Raw genomic sequence first — 24,137 nt, forward strand, 5'->3', positions numbered from 1 at the left:
AGCTTTTTCAGCTCCTATTTAAAGCCCTGGCAATACTTAATGAATGTATAATAGAAGCTTGGGCATTAGTATACAAACCTGGATTTCCCACTAGTGAGGGCATATGTTTATCTAGCTGGTGTTAAGTGAGCACTGTGAGCTAGTAATGTTGATGTTATACATACATTTATAAACAAAATAGTGAGCTTCTTTTGGCTGATGCACTGGAGCGGTCTCAATGTCTATTAATAAAGCAGTCAAGATACCACTTATAGTTGTTTAATTTTTTATAGTCTCATTTGGAGTTTGATTGGACATTAGTTCACACTTACCTGAGTTCTATCTCAGGAGTAAATATAAGGAAAATTAAGATATTCAAGGATGTCAGAAACTCAAGATTTAAAATCTTTTCTGGATACATTGGCCACTAATAATGATGATTTGACAACTTTAAATGTGGGAAGAGGGACTGAAGCATTAATAAAAGGTCATGAAAGAACTAATTTGGAGACACAGTTTAGCCAGTTATCTGATATTACTAAAAAGGTTAGAGCCAATGTATGGCACACAAAATTGCTAAAAGCATATGTTGCAGACAACATAGCTCCCCGAGGCCTTAGGGTCTATTTAGAGCCTGGTATTGGGGCTGATAATGAACATTTTCTTAGTAAATGGAGACAAGTTCAGTCTACAGCTTCTAGTATGTTTTAGATTACTAATTGAGCACTATGAGGAGCAACATACAGAGATGGTTGCAAAGTTAAATAACAACTATGAAGACACGGTTAAATATAGTCAAGCGCAAATGTACAATGAAAAATATACACATTATGTAAACAAGGTTCAAAAAATGGAGAAGGAATTATCAGATAGGAAATGCAAAAAATTTCAGAGAGATTCCAAGGATTATGCCAATAATTTGGCTTACACTTGGAAGACAGTTAAAAGGTCAATAAGATTTACTGAAGGTAAATATAAGGGACAAGTGAGACCTAATAGGAAAAGACCGAGATCTATCCACAGTAGAAGTAGTAATGACAACTCTAGTATATCTGACGTGTCTTCAGGGTATTCAAATACTGATACAGAACTGCGGGGGCAGAACCCACAGTTTTGAGTTCCCCAATACCAAAAAGGGTAAGGGGCCCTTTAGGAGAGGGGGCAGGAAACATGCTGGTTCAAGAAATGGAAGAAATGTTCAGCAAAATGGTCAACAACAGGTAGATAACACCATCGATACCCAGAATACTGATAATAATTTGGTGGTAAACCTGACTGACCATGCATTTTCAGATTTGGAATATCGAGTGTTAAAGACCTCAGCTTTGTGCCTGATAGTTATGTGTCCCATTTTGAAGTGTTGAAAGATGTTAAGGCTTTTTGTCGGAAATTGAATTTAAAATATTATTATTCTCATAGTTTTTGAGACAACCTTACAGTGGACACAATGTCCACAATATGTACTGCCCATTATTTTGCTGGCTTGGTTGTCTCTAACTTTTTTGTGACTGTTCTTAAAATTAGCTAAACTTTCACCTATGGTCTTCCTGCTCCTATAACCAAAGGAACACCGTGAGTCTATTAATGTATCCAAAAACCTATCTTGTCTTCAGTATGTGCCAATGTCATTGTATTATGTGTTTTATTTTGAAGCTATTGCTTCCAAACTTAGTCATGAACCTGATGACTTGGTTCCCTTCAACCTGTGGCCTTTCGACCCCCATTAGTAATTGTTCTCTAATACCGGAGTCCACCATACTTAGGGCTGTATCAACTTGCCTAATGTTATAGCCCCTTGCCAAAAATCTAGACCTCATTTGTTCGGCCTGTGTCTAAAAATCATCAGATTGACTGCATATACGCTTAAGTCTTTTGAATTGAGCTTGGGAATATTATTGATAATGTGCTCTGGACGGTTGCTATCTGCCCTCAATAATGAGTTCTTGGTAAAAGGCTTCCTATATAGGCTGGTGTGTACCAAGCCATCATTAGCCTTGGTAACCATAACATCTAAAAATTCAATACTTTTCCCTTCCAATTTGCCACTGAAGAAAATACCAAATTGATTTTGATTCATAAAGTTGACGAACTGTCGCCACCTATCCACAGTACCCTGCCATATTACCTAGCAGTCGTCCAGATACCTTCTCCACATCAATAATTCTGGTGTAAATTCCTTCTGTTGATAAATCATTTGTACCTCCATAATCCCCATAAACATGTCCGCATATATGGGAGCAAAAGTTGCTCCCATAGCTGTACCCTTAATCTGCAGGTACCATTCCGACCCATATCTAAAGAAATTATGTTCTAACACCAAACCCAAAAGTTTTAATAAAAATTCTTGTTCTTCATTTGGGTAATAATCTGAAACCTGAAACCAGTATTGTATGGCAGCTATTCCTCCGTGATGAGGAATACTCGTGTATAAAGCCTGTACATCTAATGTGCCCATATACGCATGGCTAGCAATATAAAGATCCTCCATTAGCTGTAGAAACTGGTTCGTATCCTTAATTCTAGCTGACACACAAGTTAATAATGGTTTCAGTTTTAACTCCAGATAAACTGATAGAGGTTCAATCAATAAGCCTCTGCCAGCTACCATGGGTCTTCCTGGTACAAGGGAAATAGACTTATGGATCTTGGGAACTCAATAGAAATATTGTCGAGAAAGATCATCTACTGTCAATTGTTGTTGTAGTTCTTTCATAATAATATCCACCACTCTAGCTCTTTCCAAAAACTGGTTAATTTCTATTTTAAAATCCCACTACCGGATCTATAAGAAGATGGCAATAAGATGTTACATCAGTCAAATGTCGTTGAATTTCTGTTTCATAGGCCTCTTTGCCCCAAACCACTATGGCGCCACCTTTGTCCACCATAGTGATAACCAAGCTATCATTGTTACTCAAATTTTGCAAAACTTGTTTTTCTTCCCTAGTCATATTATCCTTAAAGTACCTGAACACCTTACCCTGATTTAGTTGTAAATCTTGTAACACTTGTTCCTCAAATATTTTTCCTGCTCCATGGTACAGGGGCTGAAACTCAGATTTCCTGAATGTAAATCTATCCTCTGTATCTCTGAAATTATTTACGTCTATAAATACACCCAAGGTATACGATATTAGACACTTGATTACATGTAGTAGCGAATGGGTGATTTATATGGAGGGTGTGCCAATGTGGGGCTTTTTATGTGGGGCAGACCTCTTTATCTTTTTGACAGAGAATAGCATTACATATAAGTGATATCAATTGTAAAAGAGTACAGAGTGCCCTGTACAAACACACTCAAATGCATGTAGGAGCACACTTTATCTTTCTGGGTATTGATCAGGTAGTGGGGGATAATTTAACGTTGATCAGTAAACATAGGATATTAACAGAAAAAGAAAGGAAATGGATTGTGTATTTAGGGGCTTTATTTAAACCAGGTCTAAATGACCATTGGTAATGCTATTTAGGGCATAACATGTGTAAGTTTGTGTGTCAGTCGAATCAACAATGTATTTAGGTAGTTATATGCATTATGGTACCTGCAGTTTTTACTGTAGTATGTGGTACGGTTTTTGTGTCGTAAAAATATCATAACTGCATTTGTTAAGTATAATGGTGTCTTTGATTCATGCTGATTTAAAGGGGTATAAATATGTCACTGTTCCCTACTTGCAATGCACACTGATGACGCCAGGGGGCAAAACCTAGGTTTGTGTATTGTGTACTTTTTATCATTGTTTCATTGTGAGCCGGACATTAAACGTATGGCAGCACAAAGCCATGTTCCTGAATGGAGTTCTTTTTATTTTTATTAATATGTTATACACTCATTTTGGGTGTTTGTATGCTGGTTGGTGCTGGGCGTTGGGGAGCGTGGTGTGTATTCAGTCCGAGCACACCTGTTTTTTGGCAGTGTGTATATATATATATATATATATATATATATATATATATATATATATATATATATATACACACACACACACACATATATATAATATAGACATACACACACACACACACACAGACACACACACACACACACACACACACACACACACACACACACACACACACACACACACACACACACACACACATATATATATATATATATATATATATATATATATATATATATTCACACATACAAACACACATTTATAAATACATCTACACACACACACACACACACACACACACACACACACACACATATATGTATATAGTTTTATATATATATATATATACACACACACACACAAACATATGTATATATACATTATATTTAAACACACACACATATATAATGTACACACACACACATATATAAATATATATATATATATATATATATATATATATATATATATATATATATATAAATATATATATATATATATATATATATATATATGTATACCAAAACATAAAACATCCAGCACTCACTATGTTCCAGTACTGTAATAAACAGCTGCTTAGCATTATGGCATACTTCCGTTTTAATTCCACATAAAATAAATAGCTAATCAAGACAATGTCATAGCTGTCATCCAATATAATGGACAACCTGTTACTTGCAAACGGGTTTTACCATATAGGCATCATCAGTGCTCAATATTTGACAGGAAGTTACATAAGCACATCCTTTAAATAACCAAATCATAAGCACTATTTAAAGTGACAATGCGCCATTTTATACTTCATGAAATATACTATAAGTAATGAGTAAATGTGCAACATCTATTTTTAACATATATACTATAATACAGGCATTCCCTCTTCAGCTTTCAGTGAAACAGCTACCAACGGATATTATTTGACTCAATATCTAAATTAACAATTCTCATTCAACCCTGGCTCATATAACGCCTCCAAATTAATTTATCTACATTCTCTCTTTCTCATCTAAAATTTTATACATTTTCAGTTGTGACAGTCCTTCACCCTTAACTTTATCTATACAAACAAAAATGAAATGAGCCCCAACAGTTCTAACTGATATCTATATAGTGCACTTCTCCGTCTTTTACAGTTGATGTCACTAATATGTAATGCTATCCCGTGTTTAAAAGGTCTGCATGGAAAGAACTCCACCAACATGCTGCCATATATACAGTCCAGTCAGTATTACATGTGATCAAGAGGCCCTTTAGAGGAGGAGGGAGGAGGCATAAGCAGAGTCAAAGTGGAAGAAATCTTCACTCCGATGATGGAAAATTGATAGTTAATGGAACTGATAATACATGTGATGAGGACAATTTGACAATACATTTGACATATTTTGCTTTTTCTAAGAATGAAACAGATTTGTTAAATAAAGGGCTTAATTGCATACCTTCTTTTTTTCTATCTCGTGCCTCAGTGGTTTCTAATGTTAAAAGTTTTTGCCGTACTTTGAATTTGAAATTTTATTATAGTAATAGGCCTGATGCTGTTATTAATCCAGCTTTCAAACTTAGAAAATCAACATTCCAGCCTCCCTACCACCCTGCAGTAAGAATGTTTGAAGAACGTGTTCTACATGAACTACTCGTAAGTCCAAATAATATTTTTAAAAATTTTGACAGTAATTTAAATGTAGAACAGAGACATGCTTTAAATAATCTACATAGTAATGATAATTTGGTGGTAGTTAAAGCTGACAGGGGAGGTGGTATTGTTTTATGGTATTCTATTAATTATGATAAAGAGGTTTTGAGACAGCTTAATGAATGTATGTCATAAGTAAGGTTACCATTTAACCCTGCTTTTGGCTTTAAAACAGTGATTGATACATTTTTGGGTAATGCTGGTTTGGAAGGTATGATTACTGATTAAGTATGTAACCAATTGAAAGTCGAAGATCCTGAACCATCTGCATTGTGTATTTTACCAAAAATACATAAGACTATAATTAACCCCCTTGGGAGACCGATTGTTTCCAGTAGAGGCTCTTTGACTAAACCATTTTCTGTTTATTTGCAAATTAAATTGAAACCGTTGTTGTCCTTGGTTCGTGCTTGAATCAAGGACACTAACAAATTCTTAAAATTGAAGGATGATATTCAAGTACCTTTACATTCTTATTTGAGTATGTTGGACGTTCAGTCATTATATACTAGTATACCTCATGAAGGTGGTCTTACTGCTGTGAAATATTGTTTGGGATGTGTCTGGATTGTATAATAATGAACCGATAGAATTCTTGTTGAAATCATTGGGGTTAATATTGTAACATATTGCCTTTTATTATAAAAATGATTGGTATTTGTGAATAAAAGGGATAGCTATGGTCACAAATTTTGTGCCAGTACATGCTGACATATTTATGGGAGTTTTGGAGCTTAATTTGATTTATGATGATGGCAATCAATTCAAAAAGTTTATTAACATGTGACGAAGATATTTGGATGGCTGCTGGTGTATATGGGAAGGTTCTGTTGAAACCTGGAATGAATTTGTTAATTATTTGAATGTGAATAGACATGGTATTAAATTTATTGGAAATATTCAACCATTTAATATAGATTTTCTTGGATGTTAATGTTTCTAAATTGATAGATGGAACTATGGCTATGAGTTTGTTTCAAAAGCCTTTTTCCAAGAACTCTGTATTAGAAGCCAGCAGTTGTCACCCTACACATGTTAAGAAGAACACATCAAAGGCGCATTTTGAGGCTTAGATAATTATGTAGCTCCAATGAGGGTTTTGAAGAGGAAGAACAAATAATGGAATTCAGATTTTTGAGGAGGGGTTATATGGTTACAACAGCTAACAGTTTTGGTTCTAGACAAGACAGAAAAGGTTTGTTTGAATCAAATGGTCGCAAAGATGAGGATAGGATTACTAACCAAACATTTAGATTCATTACCACTTTTGGAACCAATACATTTAAAGTAAAGGGTGTGTTAAATAAATATTGGCCAATTTTGAAGTCCAACCCCTATGTTGAAGAGCTATTGGATGACTGTTTTTATTCTGGTTATAGGAGGGAGAAGAATATTAGCAAATATTTTAATAAATACAAAAAAGTTCCTTTATGAGTAAAAATGTTATAAATGAATCACTTAGGGGAAGTACATTTTGTGGAAACTGTACATATAAAGTAGTGTCTAGAACTAAATCTTTTACATCTGTAAATACTATGAAAGTATTTTAAATTAGGACATTGATCACAGGTAATACTGATTGAATTGTTTATATGGCTGTATGTCGGTGCGGTTCTTTCTATGTAGGTCAAAAGTCTCGACCTTTTAAACATAGGATAGCATTACATATTAGTGACATCAACTGTAAAAGAAGCAGAATGGCACTATCTAAACATCAGTTAGAACATGTTGGGGCACATTTCATTTTTGTTTGTATAGATAAAGTTAAGGGTGAATGATTGTCACAACTGAAAAAGCATAACATTTTAGATGAGAAACAGACAATGTGGATAATTAATTTGCGGGCATTATACAAGCCAGGGTTGAATGAGAATTTTTAATTTAGATATTGAATCGAAACATATCTGCTTGTAGCTGTTTCATTGAAAGCTGAAGAGGGATTGCCTGTGTTATAGAAGATATGTTAAAAATAGATGTTGCACATTTACTTATTACTTATGCTATATTTACTGAAGTATAAAATTGCAAATTATCACTTTAAATAGTGGTTATTTAAATTATTTGGTTATTTAAAGGATGTGATTATGTAACTTCCTGTCAAGTATTGAGCACCGATGATGCCTATATGGTGAAACCGATTTGCAAGTAACAGAGGCTGTCCGTTATATTGGATGTCTACTATGACATTGTCTTTATTATCTGTTTATTCTATGTGGAATTAAAACAGAATCATGCCATAATGCTGAGCAGCTGTTTATTATGGTATTGAAGCATAGTGAGTGCTGAATGTGTTGTGTTTTGGGCTGGATATTTTACTTCCATGTACTGCTTTTTGTATATATATATATAAATATATGAGTGCATCTTATGTTTGATTGTGAGGAAAATAAAAAAAAAAAAGTCATTTTTCCTACTTACTTTAAGACACTGCACTGCTCTTCTACAAGCTTTATCGACCCCTTATGCACTTTTATGAAATTTGTAATAAAAGCTGAAGAAATGATCACACTGTCCCCAGCCCAACACGAGATAGTTACTTCCAAGGTTTGGAGGGGATGTTAAAGCAATAACGACATCATCTGCATCTCTCTACACAAGCTGCAATAGCATTTATTTGTACACCTCTGAGCAGAACTAAGTTTAGACTAGGCTGGATTCAGGCCAGAAGCCATTAATAAGCCCATGTCAAAATCCACTTAGACAGCAATGGTGTGTGGTGGCCACTAGCCTCCCAGAAACTCTGAAGGCCTTAATGTTCTTTGACGCTTTTTACTTCTTCGTGAAATGACTATAAACTGAGCAAGTCACAACAGGATCAGCTTCTTTCATCTGTCTGATAGTGATAGAAAAAGAAGGGGATAACTGTCTTGCAACTGGAATGCATTTTACCTGTTTCAAACAGTTACATACATGCAAATATTTCAAGCATGGGCATTAATGCTCTTCTAGCCTGCCAATGTACCAAAACTGTTATTCCCATATTGGCATCTACTTCTCTGAAGTACAGGTCAACACTAAGGGACTCTGGCTAACAAAGTTTGCAGATGACTGCAAACTGGGAGCCATTATTGAATCCCCAAATGATGTGGATACTCTACAAAAGGGCCTTACAGAAACAGATGCTTGGTGCCAGAGCTATGGGCTCAAGCTCAATGCCAAGAAATGTATTGTTATCCCCTTTGGGAAAAAACATGTATCCATGAATTACCATATAGGTGGCAGTACACTAAACACAGAAAGTGTGATAAGAGACTTAGAGACACAGGTGGACAGTGGTCTCACCTTCGATAACCACATCGCCACAACAGTCAGGAAATCCTTCTATGTGGCACACCTCATCACGAAGGGCTTTTCATCCAGAAAAAAGGAGGTCATTGTCCCACTGTACTCATCCCTCATTATACCCATTATAGAATACAACGCCCCATTTGGTATGTACCTCTCAAGACATCTGCAACAACTGGAAAAGCCTCAGAAATACCTCACTAAAAGAATCACAGGCCTAAAGCAGATGCCCTACGCTGACCGCCTTAAAAAAATCTCCAGCTATACTCTGTCGCATATCGTCTACTCAGAGGCGATCTCTGCTTAACATACAAGGCCATGTCAAACCCAGAGCTGTTGGACATGCTACACTTAAAGAAATCCCAATCCCTCAGAGCTACACGCTCCAGGGATCTAAACCTTGTCATCACAATAAACACAACATGCTGGAGGGATAGGTTCCTGACCCAGAGACTCCCCAGACTCTGGAATAGATTGCCCATACATGTCAAGCAGAGTGCCTCTTTGGACCTCTTCAAGAGGAACCTTGATGATTGGATGGGAGAAAGGAAATTCACCCCAGGGATCACGTCAGTCGCCCTGCTAGACAGGGGTCCAGGAAAGTAAATAATGTGGGAAGAAATAGCCAGGGAATTGTTATGGCTTGGCTTGTATAGGCCCTAGGGCTGATAGCCTAGTACCAACCTATGAACCTATGAACCATAATGTGTCCAGGCTGTTTTTAAAAATATCTAATCTAGTGCTTGCTTTATTTTAATTTGGTAGTCTTTTACATGTGTCAGGTATTCTCTCAGAGAACCAGTTAATGTACTTCTCATCCCCATAGAATCTTCTACGTAACCTGTCTGCTAATTCCCTAGAGGTAGTTGCTTGTCAGTACCCTGTATATGTAGTTCCAATGTCTCTTTTTTAAATATATGTACCCACATTATTTATATATCTATACACCTATATCAATATATATATATATATATATATATATATATATATATATATATGTATGTATATGTGTGTGTGTGTATGTATTTATGTGTGTGTGTGTGTGTATATATATATATATATATATATATATATATATATATATATATATATATATATATACATACATATATACATATATGACACTGTACACTTTCAGATATTTTATTGTTTCATATTAACTTAAATTTTCACATCTGTGGATTCCCTTGGTATATTTCTGCTGTCCTCATTCCAGATTACTCATGCTTGTTTTCTTGTAAGGTTTCCATATTATTTCATACTCAAGTTTGGGTCTAATATAACTAAAAAACAATGACTTCATCATTTCTTATTTCCTAGACGTTATATGTCTTTTTATACAACCTATAGTTCTATAACTGTCGTTAACTAATTTGTTGCTAGGATTAGAAAAAAACTCAAAGATGAATCTACCCATATACTAAGGTCCTTAAATGAATTTACAGTTTCATTCACTGTATATTGCATTAAATATTTACCTTTCATTTTATTTATCCCAAATATCCTGTGCTTAGTTTTTGATGTATTTATCAGCATATTCTCCAGTTCCCAAATGGTCAATTTAGTTAAGTTCTTTTGCAGACAAGCCCTATCTCTAACACATGTAATTAGTTTACACAATTTCAAGTCATTTGCATACAGACTGAGATGAAAAAGACCTGAAAGGTACAACATAAATAAGTTTGGGCCAAGGACAGAGCCCTGTGGACACCCTGACTGTAACTAAGAATCTCAGCTGTCCAGTTGCTGTATACTTGTCAAATCTTATTTGTTAGCCATGTAGCTATGCATCTTAAGATTTGCCACACACTGAAATATTCCAGGTAGGTTCACATAAATAACACACTAGTCCTGCAAAGTCAGAATAATAAACAAACAGCAGGCAGCTAATCATTTTTCTGCACAGACAGCCCCAGCAATTATACCTACTTTGTGCATATTAAGTGTCAAGTTAAGTAGTCCATCTTACTTCTCACAAATACACACTAGTCCTGCAAAGCCATATTGTAATAACTGTTTAAACTGAGAAAATTACTTTCATCAAGCCAACACTATAGCTCTCCACCTCTTATCTCAGAAACATATTCAAAAATAATCAGGGAAATATTAGTACAGTTAACATGAGTTGGCAAAATAAGAAAATGTGAAATAAAATGCATTTTGTGAAGCAAACACTGTCTATAACTGTAATTATTGTTGTGATTCATTAAGTGTAATCCACTACGTTCTTTCTCAAAATTGCCAGTTTTATTATTAGAAATGGAGAAAAATGTTAAGCCAAAATCGAGGACAGTTAAAAGGTGTGTAACCCTCATCCAACAAATATAGCAACGAGGCTTGAAATTTTACCTTTGATAGCACAGTTCACACAGACAATTGGCCATACATTGCAGTATTTCAAGTTGCTTCAAAGAAATCAAAAAGCAGTAAATATTGCCATAAAATTTCTGGTTGACCACTGCCAGCATCACAAAACAGTAATTACCCCACTGCTTCATTCCTCTTAAATGTCCAGAATTTAGCATACAGAACGTCCCTCCTGACTCCCCTGAACAGCCAAACAGTAAAGCCACACTTTAAAATGTTAGAGGTTATTTATTATTATTATTATTATTATTAGTATTAAAGAAGGTTATATAGTTTAATTTAAAAGCAAATGTGTCATATTAGTGCTATCCACTACAAGTCACCACAGATGGTTTCACTCCCATCATTTCTACCTTCCTACCCTACCTCACATCTCTCCCCAATACCTCACCCACTTATACATCCCCACTGTCATTCTTTGCTTCTCCTTATCTCCAATTATAAATATCCATTATCATACACATCTCATTATCCACTACTTTTGGTTTTGTTCTTTTCTAACTGTAATAATTTCCAGTATTTTCCTATTCTACACTTATACAGTATTCTATTTCTCACTTGCAAGTATTTCTTAGTATATCGGGCAATGACACATCTTAGTTTCTACTACTTCTCTCGACAGCATAATTTTCTGCATTAAACTATAGTATTCTTGTATAGTGTCATATTTCTTCTTGTTTACTGAAACTCTTAACTTTGTCTTCAACTGTCTCCACCAAGTGCCTATACTGACCCAAACTCAGTTGTAAGTATTTACTGTAAACTGTCTAAGATTCCACTTTCTGCACATGTGTAAACTTTATTTGTTTTCCCCTTAAATGCAATTTTTAGTGTTCAATCTTTTTGTACTACTGTAATTTCCATATTGCATTATTTCACTATGTAAAACTCCTGAATGTATGTTGTTATTACTCTGCGTGTTTATCAATGTTATGTTATCATTGGAGCTTTTCTCCTCAGGTTTCCACTAACCTGGTTAAATGTCAAGTAAAATAAATAAATCAATTTCAACATTGTGCGGAGACATGTAAACCTTGCAATTTAAGTTTAACGTGATGTTGCTTCGTTGACTTTGAATAGTCAACTCAAATGTTGTACCTCCCTCCTGGGGAGCTCATTACTCCATGGATTGGGGGTTTGTTGAAGCAGGAAGCTATATTTTTATTATTTATTTTTAGAACAAAGAGACTTCTTGTTTCTTTACTCTAAAAATAAATCAAAAAGACTGCCCTTCCAAGCATGGCACAGTAGGTGGTTGCCTAGCTGACCTGTGTGTAAGGCTATCCCTGACGCCTTTCAGGTTCATTCAGGGTGTAAACAAAATATGTAGCTCTGTAGGAGATGTACAAATTATAATGTGTTAGATACCATTAAAAATGAAGGGGAAGGAGTCCAATCTTAAGAATAATATTTAGATACTGCAGATGCACTGAAGGGAAATGGGCAAGTCAGTGTAAACCATGAGTCTGTCTTAGAGAAGGGTGCCTGTTGAGGAAGTAAATCATCCTTAGAAAAGCAGATGAATCATACTGCACAGAGTAGGTATGTCTTAAATGCTTTCCATATTTTTTAATCTGAGGAGGGAGGGTAGTCCTTTATTTTGGGGTCTAAAATTAAGAAAATAAAAGTAAATAAGTTACAGCCACTATACCTTATTTTGAAGGATGTGAATAGGTGAGACATTTTTGCAAAGGAATTGGAAGTTGGAGTGTCTTTGTCTTTAAAAGAGTCTTCCTTCAGAAAAGGATTCCATCTTGAGGTGATAAAAAGCAGAGAGCCTAGCACATATCTTTTTCTTGGTACATACTGGTTTTCAGCCACAGTTTGCTGTTTCCATAAAATTCCAGTTTCCCTCCTCTTAAGTTCTTCCTACATTGTTCTGTGATTATATATATGTGTGTTTGTATATATGTGCATATATGTTAGCATGGCTGCTGGAATAACATTACACCTTCTGGTTATGGTGCAGAGTGACTAAACTCAAGGACAAGCCTACTGCTGTCTAGCTTATAAGGAGCTGAGTCATGTAGTGTGTAAGTGCTGAGTCATGTCGTGTGTAAGTAAAAGAAGTAGTGCTGTCAGATGGAGCATCTGAAGGCTAATGGAGCTGTGTGCTGTTTCTCTTGAGCTAAAAATATTAGTCACAAGTTGACTGCATTGTTTTTAAAGATTTGACTCTGTTGTCCAAAACACATGGAATTTAGTTTTTAATTTAATTACACATTTTCATAAGTTCATATGTAAGCACTAAGGTAGCTGCCCTTGTGCCTCGCCAGTTTCCCTTTTAGTGCTTGAAACCCATGAGGTTAGAAATTGGCTTTATCCATCACATTGTTGGTAATTCTATATTTTCCCTAAAGAGAGTAACTGGGATCATATCATAGATAATCTGACAGGACCTATGTTTGGGATAAAGTATTTAGAAGTTGCCTGTGTCCATTAGTACTACAGGGAGCAGTCCTAGGGTAAATTTTCTGTTTCTTATCCATAGATCCAAGTTGTGTTTGAAAATGGACAGGGATGAACTTTGTTTTATGTGGATGGGGAGTCTTTTCCAGATCAGTTTTAAACTCTGCAAGATATACCTTTCCCTCCAAACCATTTTTGGTGATGCCACAGAAGACGTTAGATCTCCTAGTCTGAGTATTTTTTATGTCATTTGACTTGCTGATGTGCAGTAAATCCACCAGTATTGGGTCTGAGGATGCCTTTCGTGCTAGACACAGGTCATCTCTTAGTATTCTGTAGGATACTGGGTGTGACTCCCCTGCACTGGCCCAGTAATCAAGGAGCCTCAGTCCTCATCACTAGCATCATTAAGGGATGTCCAAATTGGGAGGATGACAAGTACACACATACAGTAAAGTACAATTTCCCTTAAGAGCATACAGAGATCACAGTCCGTCTGGGGCTGGTTTCTCCAGATCCCCAATAAGACTCCCCATTGACATAGGTATAGGGTTAAGATCCCAGCTGAGTGACCAAGCTAAGACCTTCGGCACCCTCTCTGTCTAACCAGTGCTTTGTGTCCCTGCCCAAGTAGCTGATACACACACACTTTGGGATTTGATTCTTATACAAACACATGTGCTCCTAGGAAAGGCTGGCGCAGGTTCACTAGCTATAACCCCTTTTTCCCAGACTATAAGGTAGTACCAGCTGCCATCAGACACCCTTATCAGCTACTTAAGGCCCTTACCAAAGGATGCCCAGTCTTACTGTGTAATGTTACTATTATCCAAATGGTATGTTTGACCTAGACTTTCAAGGCTATTTAAGAGTGGCCTGTACAGAGTCACCAAATACATATGCATATACCCTAAGAGCTTAAATATCTCTAAACAAAACAAGCCACAATTAAAAGGTTTAAATATATTTAATTATAAATAATAAAAGATCAAGACAATACTCAAACAAACCACCACAGTGATAACAGAGTTCAGAATCACAGGAAATATTTAAAAACAACATTGCAGGATTGTCTGAAATAAATACAGAAAACACCTAAACTAATCTTTACTATATTCCTATCTATATCTAAGAGAAATTACTTTTCCCTAGTTGCTTACTGCAGGCAGAAGTGCCAATGAGTGGGATGTTTCTAGGTCCAAAGACAAATACAAAATGGACAGTCACCAAGAGAGTTCTCATATTGATATCAAAACATTACTGCTGGGTCAGCTGGATGACATCACTATTTGTCACCTGCCTTCAGTTCAACAGAATTTAACATTTCTCTGTGAAAAATACTTATCTCTCAGATGTTCAGCTACTGGGAAGTCACAGAGGAATAAAATCACCTTACATTTTAAACCTAGTAATTATTTCTGTTTCTAGACAATAGAAAGAAACCTCTAGCTGTAGACATCCTGTTTTCTTCAGTGAAACTGCGAGACAAACACAATTGTAAAACAATTTGCTTATTTTCTTAGAGTCTGCAAGTTAACTCTGTTCTTTTCCAATAGGGTACACTGTGGTTACATTCTTGAAACTCAGTACAGAACATACAGTTCAACACACACTTCTGCACCAGTAGTTCAATATTCACATAACATGTAGTTCTCTTACATTTGTAAGACAAGCCTATGGATCATATTAATATTCACAAATGATATATAATTATTTACAAAATTCCAGCTAGCTCGGCTGGCAGCATTTTGGTTTGTCACACCATGCATAGTGACGTGGCTTTTGGTCAGTCCATGTGGGACATGTTGTTTATTTTTTGCATCCTTTTAGTAAGGTACCTCTGTGGACATTCCATTTGCTGCATGTATATGGGCAGATAAGTGCCAGAGGGGGCATTATAAGCAATGTCTAACATAATGAGGGCTGAGTAAATGGGGGCTGTATCCCTATATCTAGACTTAATCACTTTGTTTATAAGCTGTGCAATATAGAAGGAATTTCTTACTATAATGTACACATGTTGGTCAAAGGTTAGGTCACTTCCCACCTAAGTTCCCAAATCCCAAGCATCTGGATCACTTCATATTGGCATATTGTCATTGTGGTAGTTCCCTGGAGTAGATGACTTCCCAAAGGATACAGTAATGCATTTCTGCCATTTAGTTTCAGTATATGATTTTGCACCTTTTCTTTATTTGGGACAAACCTTCCTGCAGGATGGCTATGTCATTTGAGGATTCAGTGATTGCTCCTTGGTTCCAGTTATTTGCAAAGTTAGGTAACTAGAGCCTTTTGATATTGGATTTTATTTCAGAAAAGTAAATGCAAAACAGGAGAGGTTCCAGCACAGAAACCTGGGGGGACTCCACTGGTGACTGGTCTCATCGTGGCGTTAACTTCCCCTCCTACCTGGGAGCTAGTTGGCAGTCCATCAGGTACATTGGGATTTATTCCCAGTTTATTTAGCTTTTCTACTATGCCTGAGTTCAGAATTCTGTCAAAAGTTTTGGCCAAGTTGTGGGATGTGGTGTTAATCCATTTTGCCTTCAACCATTGCTTTGATGAACTTTTCAAAGAAGTCCACTAGATTGAGTAAATATGACCTGCCTTTGATGATTTTAAACCCAGACAGGTCCAGTTTGGAATAGAGAATCCTTATGTCCTGATTGATTAGTTCCATGATAAGTCTTTCTATGGCTTTGCATATAAGGCTGGTTAGACTTATGAGTGTATAATTGCTTGGCTATGTGGAAGGTCCTCCTTTATGGAGGGAATGACTGTAGTTCTCCATTTGCTAGGTTAAAAAAACCTCTGTGGAGGCTGAGATTAAACAGTGTTGTTAAGGACATGGCTAAATTGTGCTTGATGCTATTTAAGATGTTTCCTGGGATATTGTCAGGACTCTTTGATGCAGTATTTTTAGCTTTTAATCACACTTTTAGGACTTGATCTTTTGTGATAACTAGATGTAAGCCAGGTTGAGGTATATCTTAAGGGGCAGAGGGAGGGGAGAGAGGGGTAAAGTTAGAGCTAAATTAATCGACCAGAAGGTGAGCTACATCTTCAGCCTCAGCATAGGCAACATCATTCACAATTAGCTTAGCACATTGCTGTATTGCACTTTTGAGATTGCAAACATAACTAAAAAGGCCTTGCAATTGTCTTTGGCTTGTATAACTATTTTAGTCTCAAGCGTGGCTTTTGTGGATTTTAGTAATCTCGTGAGTTGTTTGTTTATTTCAGTGACAAGGGCTGTAATATTCTGGGAATTACTTTTCTTTCTTTTGGTCAAATTTTTTTTCACTTTATTGTAAAGCTTGTTAATGTTATGGTTCTACCATGTGGGTTTGTCCTGCTCTTGTTTCTGTGGGGTATGGGGATTCTGAGTCTGTGACTCTCCTGTGTTGCTCTTTTAAGGGATGTGGCTGGAGGTGCTGCCTGCATGTTGCAGCAACCAACAGAAACGTGGGACTAGGTACCCAAATCAACTGCCATTGCTGACTGCAAATTGTGTGTTATACAAAACATTGCTAGCCTAGCCTTTTTCAGTGTTTTTATCAAGACCTGCATGTTGATAGACAGACATCTGTTTTCATCTGCAGTGTGTGTCTGGTAAATGAATAAATATATGTATTTTCATTCATTGCCTTCTAATAATGCATTTTAGACAAATCACATTTGTGATGACCGGAGGATTTTCATGCATCTTGTGCTGATTACCCTTGCACTAATTATTGAAGTTCTAATAACCCTCATTTTGTTGCATGAGTACTATACAGTACTTTGCAATGATTTTAGCAAAGGCAGTGAGTTTTGATTATTATTATTTTTAGGTAGTCAGCATTTTAGATTTGCTATTACGTTGATGTAGATTTCATGTCTTTAAACATTTGCCAGTGGAAGCAGCACCTCATCATGTGAGACACCGTGTTAAAACAAGCTATAGCTGCTTTCACTTATCCATGTTAACAGCTAGTCATTGTCATGTATGACAGAGCCTTGCAGAGAACTGGATGTCATTACAGTTTTTACACATTTGTCAAACGTCCTGTTATAATAATGCCATCATATTTGTATACTGCATAAAACATCATAAATGATAATAGAGTTGGTTGGGCTCTTTCCCTTGCATGCAATTTCTTTTCATTTTACAAGGATATTCTCAAAGTCTAATCCAAGAGACAGAATAAAGAGATTAAGCAGGATGTGTTAAGTGTGCACAGTGTCTTTGAAGCACGTAGGCAGAGAAGATAATGAGACTAAAGCCCGGAGAGGAAAAGTAATAGTGCCAAGGCTGTTGTAGTTGCAAAACGAGAGACTATTCATAGTTTCTCCACAATAACCTATGTATAGATATGCAGAGCTATGAGAAGCAGGATGCAAAATAAGAGCGGAGACTTAGGTGAAGTCCAGAAACAGTGTCAGACCTGGCTGTTACAACCACACAGTGTTGCATCAAAAGTAGATCTTTTCTAACATTTAAAGTGTAAATGTGCGAAAGTCTGAGAGAGCTATGACATTTTATTAACGTGGAGAAAATTTAAATAAAAGCTCAGAGAATGAAGTTTTTTCTTCAATATTGCCATCTCACAATAAGGACGAGATAATATGTGTATATTTTTGCATCATCTTGTCACTCTCACTTTATAAAACATGTATTTGGAGTAGTATTTCACAGTCCTACTGCAAGTTGGAAGAGTTATGTGCTATTTGATCTGCATGTTGGATTTCCAGATTTCTGACTGGATCTACCTGTGTTTCAATATTATAGGAGGGAAACGCAATGTATGTAGTTGTCAGGAGTGCTACCAGTTAAATGTCTCCTCAGAAATGATAGGAGGAGGACACAAATGTCATCTTGTCCAAGAAGGGTGGATGTTGAGGATGGTCAGCACAGCATTGTTAAGCTGGACAAATATATGAAAAAGAAAAACAGGAGGTGATTTAGTGGAGGGCTTGATATATGGGTGTGTGTATCATGCATCTGGAGTAAGGAGTTATGTAAAATGGCATCATTTATGTATTTAAGTCTATTTCTGTGTCTGGAGAGATTTTTCATGTAATTTGCAGTGGCAGAAAGACCCATGGATAGGGTCTTGTTAGTCACTGCTAAGGAATGGAAATTAATGTCAGTTAAATTATTTTGTGTTTCACCAGAAAGCGAGTCCTTAAAACCAGAGAAAGTATTGATGTCCATATTATGGATCATGGTTTCCAAGATGATGAATTGACTTTAGTGATTTGCAAAAGTAAGTACTTCAGAGAAGTCAAGGATAGCCACGTCTTTTGTTGTTTTTCACCACAGCCCTTGGAAGGATATCGTTAAGCATTGTGCAGACAGGAATTGTTTGGAAATTACTTGTTTTCCAGTTCCTGATACCCTCAGTCAGAATGCACCTCACTGTACTTGATTTATCAGACACTTGTTGTTATTACAGCTCCTGCAGTCAAGGTCTTCTTGAGCTGGCTTTAGAGTAGTTCTGTTTAGCTTGAGAACATCAGATAACCTCCTTAGCTATCATTTTGTTTTGTGGTATTGAGCAATAAAAAATGTCAGTTTATATGCAGGATGCGACAAGGATCCCTTATGTACACTATACGAAATCTCCTGAAGATGGTGTCTGTTCCACAACAACTTCTAGATTCATGATAATTATTGGTGTGTGTTTATTAGTAGTGCAGTGGATCAAAACTGTGTGCTGTTAAAGAGCCTATAGTGCTACTCTGAGTAAGTCATTTAATTAGACAGTGTTCCTTGCTCACCCTTGTAAATATGTATGTGTGTTTAATATGTGTTACCCTGTTAGTAAGTTAAATTAAGTAAAAAAAAGTCATCTACAGCGCCTAGCATCATTGTCTGCATATTTAGTATACAAAGTGATAAGAAGTTCTAAGAGGGTAAATGTGCAGCTTTTCCCCCCAGACAGGTGCATCATTTCATGTAGATTGGTCCTGCCTTTAAATGACACATACTTATTAGTCAGATGGCAGTAGTGATACTAGGTTTATTAATGATGGTGGAGTCCATGCTGAGTATAATGTGGCTAGAATGAAGCATTTCAAAATCAGAGGTCATGTTTTTCTCCCTGGAAGATGCCACTCACTTGCAGGGGGCACTGTCTAGGTCAAGCAAGGGAGTTTAAGTGTCTTGGGTCTTATTCATGCATGATGGTAAATGGAGTAAAAAGAATGACAGTTGGCTGAAATGTGATTGTGAAGTGAGAGTATAGTCATAGGACAAAACCGTAACACTGTATGTTTACCAGCCAGTTTATGCCCTGAAGTGTCCTAATAGATGAGATCATGGATGCAATCTGCAGAAATTAGATTCTTTCACAAAGTAGTGGGTTCCTGTCTCCATGCCAGAGTGAAGGACATAGACATCTGGAAGCATCTAAGGGTACAGTCTGTGCTCATTAATGATGGTGAAAAGATTTGAGTGCTCCCAGTTTGCCTTGCTTTTCTTTGTGTAAAGTCTAGAGACTATTTGCAAAAAATGTGGAAAAATACCTGCATATTTTATGTAAATTGAAGAGCAATTCAGTGTCCACTCAAAGAGGTCATTGTGTACCAAACTGTTACTAATCGTGGGAGGCGAATGTACTAATTCAGGTTGGGTGTTGTGTCAAGTCTGCCACTGCTTCAGGTAAAGTTAAAAATCAATGATAATCAACAATTTGGATCCAACACACCTGCTGATAACTTCATCAGAAAGATCATGCAGAACTGTTGACAAAAATTTGCACTGTCTTTTCTTTTGAGGCTTTATGAAAACGAAGCATGCTCAAGTCTTTCAGCAGAGAAAATGATATGTTGTATATTTTTCCATTTTTTGTGTCTTCAGTTGAAACATCCTGGTTGTATTTGTGACTAGTTCTCCTTGTCACATAGAAATGACTTTCACTACTGCTTATCACATAGTTCATAGAGAATTTAATTAAATTTAATTGGTTTGCTGTAGTACTGTGGTACCTAGCATGAACTGTGATGTTCATGTGGCTTTTCTTTCCTTTCTGGGTGCTCATCACAGGCTTTTGCTCTGCAGTGATGTACACATGCATGTTGCTCTAATATGTTTCTGATCTTTTATTGCCTGATATAAGAAACAGTTGTTGTCCAACACAAAGGGACTGCAGCTGACCACAGAGTTATAATTTTTTGTCTCTTAGCAAGTCAAGCCTATTTCTTATCATAGATTACTGGTACAATGGAGGCTTGGTATATGGGGGAGGGGAGGTCCTGCAGTAAGTAAGGGATGCATTAATATATGAATTTTATGTTACTTAGCCATAAGATCACCATTATTTAGCATCAAAGTTGCATAGAGGTTCAGCAGCACATCACCAAAACTGTTATATCACACTTCCATAAATGTCCCCTTTTCTCAGTAATCTCATGTTCCTTTGTAATCTGATGGAGCCCAACCCGAAGATCATCCATGTTCAACACCTTTATCTTTCTGTGCTTCTCTGACAGTACCTTGGTCGCTCAAAGCAGTTTTTGGCACTACTGCTACAAGCTAAGATTCTTCTCAATTTGCCTGTGATAGAAAGAATGTGCCTTGTGTAGTTTCATGACCATACGTACCAAGTAATTTTCCTACCATACATATTCCCAGTTGTGGGTTTTGACCAGCAAACCCATTGTTCAGTACATGGTATTCACGGCATGGAATGCCACCTTGTTGTTAGTTTCCACAGTTAATACCGGGCCAGATCAAAAAAAAAAAAAAAAAAAGGGATGAGTTTCCTTGTGTTTTTAAGTGTGTCAATAAAACATGCTAGACGAAATATTTTCACATAAAAATAACCATGAATTTAGCCTAAAGCTGTGAGTATCTGGAAAAAGGACATGGAGTTTGCATCATGAGCTTTCTTTAGTGACTTAGATTATTGGATTTGTATGTGTACATATGCATTTCTGAAGACCTCATCCTTTGTAAGCTTGTAGAAAAAAAACTGGCAAAAAAATTGTGCATATACTAGAAATCTTTGACTGCAAGTGGTTTAACGGATACAATTTAATTACATGTAAAAATTCAAAATTTGAGGTGGTGGCTACATTTCAGAAAAGATGCAAATAAAAGCAAAAAGATTCTGAAGATATATGTTGGTTAGCTAAAGTAAGAGAGAGTGAAGAACCAACTGCTTCTTTTAATAATATACTGCAGATGGCTGATGCCAGTGGGCAAAAGTAGCACACTGATGTGATTTCCCTGGTGGAGATCATGGGAAACCAGTACATGTTCCATGGAGGGAGGGGGTGCTGCTTGGATGGAATTCCACTTAAGAATTGAGAAGACAAACTCTGCAGGCAGCTGATTGTATATTGCTTCCTAATGCCTATCCAGGTGCATGCAAGTTAGGATCAGAGAAACTGAAAAAGCATAGAATCTCAAACCAATCCCTGTTGACTGAATGATGGGGAATGAATGGGCTGATTGATTGACTATGGAAGGGTCTAATGGTCGACAATTAATGGGACAAAAAGCAGAAATAAATACATCTTCGTAGTCAGAGCTTTTGCTTTCTTGTTATTTATAACCAGCCAGTCGATTCTTGCTGATGGCTTTAATCTCTGATATGAGGATGAACTCTCTTCTGTTTCAGTAAAGTGAATTTCACACCTGTTTAGTGGTTTTGTGATAGGAAGGTAGTAAAACATTTCAAGGCTATAAAGAAAAGAAAGTGTCTGAAATAAAGCACACTGTGTTCATCTTGGTGAATGGAACACCAGAACGTTGGAATATTTGTATTATTTGCACATAAATTTCAGTGTACTAATGTAATTCTTCCATCAGGTCTTAAGAATGTTAATACAACTTGTTATTGGTACACTGGCTTAAGCACTGGTATTTATGTCAGAAAAGAGTTCTCCATTACTGCACACTGACTGAATTTGCTGACAATCTGACTTATCTAATATATTAGTGGAATTGCATTGTATGGCAGATTTGAAGTAATCTTGATACTTTTTTGTTAAGGACTAGAGTGCAGAATAAATGAAAATCACCATCTAGCATATTTATTCATTGAACTGTTATGCAAGCAAAGCACATTTTCAGGACAAGCATGCAAACTTAGCTAGCCCATATTTTTATAAGTTGACAAGCCTTTTCCTTTTTTTATTTTTTTAATATATAATAAGCTATACAACAGAAGGAGGAAGCTACTACATGATAGAGCAAAATCTCAAAAAGGGAAGGCATCTCTGATCAGTACTAGCAAGAAACTACGATTCCTCATAAAATCATCTAAGGCCAGCTTCGAAAGAAAAATTGCATAAGATGCTAAAGATAATCACAAGGCCTTCTTTAGTTATGTCAGGAACCTGGGTGGCAACTCCCAGATATGCTCTGAGTTAGTTCAAAATGACAAAAAATACACTGAACCCACAGACATTGCCAACATCCTGGCAGACAGGTTCAGTGCAAACTTCTCCCCCCCAGAAGAGCAAATGTCTATCCCAACAGAGTATAGCCTCCCTGACATCACAGATGCACAGGTGAGAGTTGCCCTCTCCAAAGCAAAAAACACAGCATCAATGGGACCGGACGGTGTCCCGGGCTGTGTCTTACACGAACTCCAAGAAGAACTGAACTCTCACATAAAGTCACTGTTCAATCTCAGCCTTACTACAGGATATGTACCCAAGGAATGGCATACAGCAACCGTGGTCCCACTCCACAAAGGTGGTGTCACAACGGACCCCGGAAACTATCACGCTATAAGCCTGACTAGCCTGGTATGCAAAGCTATGGAGCGTATCATCATGAAACTCATAAACAAAGACATTGGGAACCTCCAAACACTGGATCCTACCCAATTCGGCTTTGTTATGGGCAGATCTTGCCTCTTGAACCTGGTCGACTTCTTTGAAACAGTCACCAAGGCCATAGATGAAAGGAAGGTAGTCCTGACAGCCTACCTGAACCTCGCAAAAGCCTTCGACAAAATACCCCACACAGGCATCATAAATAAGCTCACCAGCTTAAATATCAACCCCTATGTCACAAGATGGATTGAAAACTGTCTCAGGGATAGAACCCACATGGTCAGAATTGCAGGTGCCATGACGGACTCTAAACCAGTTACAAGTGGCGTCCCACAAGGCTCAGCCCTGGGACCTCTCTTGTTTGGTATATATTTCTCTGAGGTACAGGCTAACATGCGAGGACTATGGCTGACCAAGTTCGCAGATGACTGCAAACTGGGTGCCATAATCGACTCGCCGACTGACACAAGCATCCTCCAAAAGGGTCTCACAGAGATGGATAACTGGTGCCAGAGCCATGGCCTAAAGCTAAATGCCAAAAAGTGCATGGTCATCCCCTTTGGGAAAAACAAAGTGCCCACAAATTACCACATAGGTGGTAATCCATTAAGTACGGAAGAAGTAATTAGGGATTTGGGGACCCAAGTAGATAGCAATCTCGCCTTTGACAATCACATTGCCAAAGTGGTTAGAAAGACCTTCTATATAGCCCACCTTATCACGAA

General features: G+C 36.9%; 1 protein-coding gene across 1 annotated transcript in view; it reads left to right on the plus strand.

The window, feature by feature from the left end:
* Window positions 1-24,137, plus strand: part of PHLDB2 (pleckstrin homology like domain family B member 2) — a 1,258,236-nt gene that overhangs the window by 214,191 nt on the left and 1,019,908 nt on the right. The window lies entirely within an intron of this gene.

The sequence above is a fragment of the Protopterus annectens genome, chromosome 5.part0 (assembly GCF_019279795.1).
Source record: "Protopterus annectens isolate FY-2018-M chromosome 5.part0, PAN1.0, whole genome shotgun sequence".
In the NCBI taxonomy this organism is placed as follows: Eukaryota; Metazoa; Chordata; order Ceratodontiformes; family Protopteridae; genus Protopterus; species Protopterus annectens.